Source organism: Cebus imitator, unplaced genomic scaffold (assembly GCF_001604975.1).
Source record: "Cebus imitator isolate Cc_AM_T3 unplaced genomic scaffold, Cebus_imitator-1.0 Scaffold100, whole genome shotgun sequence".
NCBI classification, from domain to species: Eukaryota; Metazoa; Chordata; class Mammalia; order Primates; family Cebidae; genus Cebus; species Cebus imitator.
The window spans coordinates 77,231-81,233 of NW_016107415.1; positions in this window are offsets into that span (position 1 = coordinate 77,231).

Here is a 4,003-nt window from a genome sequence, read left to right on the forward strand (position 1 = left end):
TTTCTAAATGTGATTTTTCATAATGCTTCTTTTCCCAGACACTACAGGGAAGGATGTCATCGATGCTATTTCAGATCTGTCATATATAATCTTCTAATCTGCCAACTTTTTGCAACTAAAAGATGAGCTCATGTACAAGCTGACAAGAAGTGGTAATGAGTCTAGGCTTTCTTGAAGGTTGTTAAAAGTTTAAGTCCCCCACATTGTGCAGGTGTTCTCTGAATTGGCTTGGCAATTTTTATAATGACAGCTGCTGTCAGGTGAGAGGATACCAGAAATGTTGTCAGTAACAGTAAGAGAGTGTTAGAAATAAAACTGGCCCCAGATATTGGCAAAAGTGATTTGTGTAAACTTATCAAATCTCTTTGGGAGTCCTGGATGTTTCATTTTTCCCTAAATATGCTTTAAAATCACCATTTCTGCTGACGATCATACTGTCTTTACATGGAAAGTAAAGAACTTAATCAGATTAGCTGAAATAGGAAAAATCCCAGACACATCAATCTGGAGTTTATGGTCCTGACATTTCCAAGTCTGAAAACTGTTGATGTATAATATTACCACCAATTACTATCCTTAGTAGCAGTAGTACCAATGCTCCTATAGGTAATACTAATACTTCAATGTATAATGTAGTACCAGTACTCCTATAAGTAATACTAATTCCTTAATGTATATTAGTAATATACATACTTTAATACTAATTCTTTAATGTAGTACCATTGCTCCTATAAGTAATGCTAATACTTTAGTGAAAGAGATAATGCCTTTCAGTTATCTATTTGGAAGTGATCAACCAAAATAGGTTGCCATTTTACATTGGAATTTGGATAATTATTTTTTTTTCATAAAGTCAGAGCCTAAGAAGGCTGAGGCCTGACTTTAGATCTACATACCAGGGTGATGTTAACACAAGAAGTTATCCAAGGTTTGTAACTGACTGTGCTATACTAGATGAATATTACTGGAGTTATGTCAGCTTTTGGTATAAGCTAAAAGCCTTAGGCCATTTCCAGAAAGCTGTTATAGTTATCATTTTTCTTTTCTTTGTTTCATTGCATATATTTTTTTCCTCTCAGTATTAGTTTTTACTATTGCTGGATTAGTTACCAATTCTTCAAAACTGGAGACCTTACCTAAAAAGCAAATTTTCATCTTCTAAGAAAAAGTATAATGTATGAGAACAAAAGGATCACCTTCAAACACAGCCAGAGTTGAATCTAAAGGAATAGGTATGACTTCTTGGAAAGGCCCTCAGGTAACCATATTCCGCACCTGGCTGGTTTCACACATTTAGACTACCTACTGGTCTTGATAATTATGTAAATTTGAAAATTTTGAGTAGCAACAGGTTCTTACCAATAAGTAGAAAAAAATATGCAGTCCCTAACTGGTAATAACAAAATATTCAGAAAGTTCCTTAGAAGTGAGACATTTGAACATTTACTTTTTTACCCAGTTTCCTATGAGGTCCCCAGAGAGAGGCTGACCAGGAAAATCGCAGGTCTCCATTATCAGAAGAGGACTGGTTGGGTCCCTCAACAGGAATGACAAGCATCCAAACAAATCGTATGTAATACAACTTTGACTTCTGTAGATGGACAAGGGATGGTAACTAATGAAAGAAAAGAATTTCAAGAACTGGGTCACATGGTTGCTTTTGGAAGAACAGCACATACAACTTGAAATGGAGTCCCAGTGGTCACTCGGTTTATTACTAACTGCCTTAGGTCAAGATTGGTGTTGGAATTTGGCAGTGGGGCCTATCTTAAAGATAAGTCTCCGGGAACCCACTGCTGCTGTGAGGGTAAAAACCGAAGACTGAGCCAAGCCAGCCAGCCAGCCATAAGCGTGTGTTTTTAGGATGGATCACTAGAATGTGGGCCTAGCAAATACAACTGTTATTTTTCTTAATGACAAAGTCTTTAAGCTGTGGAGAGTACACAGAAAATAGTCAAGTATGGAAATTTTGTTCAGAGGCAATGGATATTCTTCAGAGAAGATGAATACTTTTGGTACAGTCAATGCATGGTAAAACGCCTGGGTCCAGAAACTTTTTGTTCAAAATGTTCTATTATAAGGTTAAGTTAAAGAAACCTGCTGTTTCCCAAGATATCTATAAGAGAAAACTGAAGGCAGTGTTTCTGATTTCAGTCTAGCTAATCAAGGTAAAGTGCATTTTCCTTCTTTTGGGTCACAGAGTAAGTCACTATAGCAACCCTAGACCTGAACCAATGCTGCATTGTTTAGTGTCTATTGCCACTATCTGAAATGATCTAGGATTCGCAAGGTCAGTGTCAAGCTAGGAGACCTGGGAATTAAACCATGCAGCATAGGTCACCCTGTTTCTACATTGACATGTGGACCATGTTATGAACTAAAGATTGCATCACCCAAGAAAACTGATTCCGATACAAATATCACAGGGAGCAGCAGAGAACAGAAGCACATAGTACTGAGTAGCTGAGTAAGCTGGTGTGAAACACTGTGAGCTTCACTTCCTCATGTGAAAAGAAAATATAAGCTTAGTACTTACTAATAAGGTTGCTATGGAAGTTTCTACACTAAATCATGTAAAGTTTTTAGAGGTAACTCTTCATTGAGTAAATATTATGATGATGGTGATGACGATGACAATGGCAGCAAGTAGAAGAACTACATTTGGAAGCAAACCAACTTTGTAACCCTACATCAAATAAAAGGAAGCATTTTAAAGGCTAGATTCCAGAAACTATTCTAGTCGGGAAATTAGGCCACGTGGATACTTAACTTCTCCTGACTAATACCTATTTATTCTTCCAGTTTCATGTTTGATGCTAATTTCTCTGGGAAGTCTTCCCTATTATGATATCTTAAGTCAAGTGTTCAGCTTTGTGTGCCATGACATTCTGCCATTCCCAAATCATAACATTTTCTGTGATTCATTGTTAAAAGTTTGATTGTGTGGTCTGTATATTAGTAAACTGTAAACTCCATGAAGGTTGGAGACATTTCAACTTATGCCCTATACAAAGTATAGCACTAAGCAGATAGGAAGCGCTCAATAAATGCTTGCTGAATAAATTATCTGTCAGTTGATGTAGTATACAAACCCACCCATTCTCAACTCAGTGAAGAGTGTAATAAGTCCTTTGGGTATATACCCAGTAATGGGATTGCTGGGTCAAATGGTATTTCTATTACTAGATCCTTGAGGAATTACCACATTGTCTTCCACGATAGTTGAGCTAATTTATACTCCCACCAACAGTGTAAAAGCATTCCTATTTATCCACATCCTCTCCAGCATCTGTTGTTACAAATCATTCTATTATAAAGACACATGCACATGTATGTTTATTGCAACACTGTTCACAGTAGCAAAGATTTGGAACCAACCCAAATGCCCATCAATGATCAACTGGATAAAGAGAATGTGGCACAACATGGAATACTATGCAGCCATAAAAAAGGGTGAGTTCATGTTCTTTGCAGGGACATGAATGAAGCTAGAACCCACCACTTTCAGCAAACTAACAGAAGAACAGAAAACCAAACACTGCATGTTCTCACTCATAAGTGGGTGTTGAACAATTAGAACACATGAACCCAGGGAGGGGAACATCATACACTGGGGACTGTCAGGAGGTGGGGGGGCTAGGGGAGGGATAGCTGGGGCTTGGGGGGCTAGGGGAGAGATAGCATTATGAGAAATACCTAATGTAGATGACTGGGTGATGGATGCAGCAAACTACCATGGCATGTGTATACCTATGTAACAAACCTGCACATTCTGCACATGTACCCCAGAACTTAAAGTATAATTAAAAAAACAACAACAACAAAAGAGTGTAGTAAGTAAACCCATCAGATATAAAACCACCAGCATCAAGAAAAGGGGCGATAATTTTTCAACCATGATCTATGTGAAAATATGAAGTGAAAGTATAAAGCTGTTGGTATTATACAATGACATAATTAATTTAAATGATTTATAACTCCCCATTTTGGAAATCATAAGGGT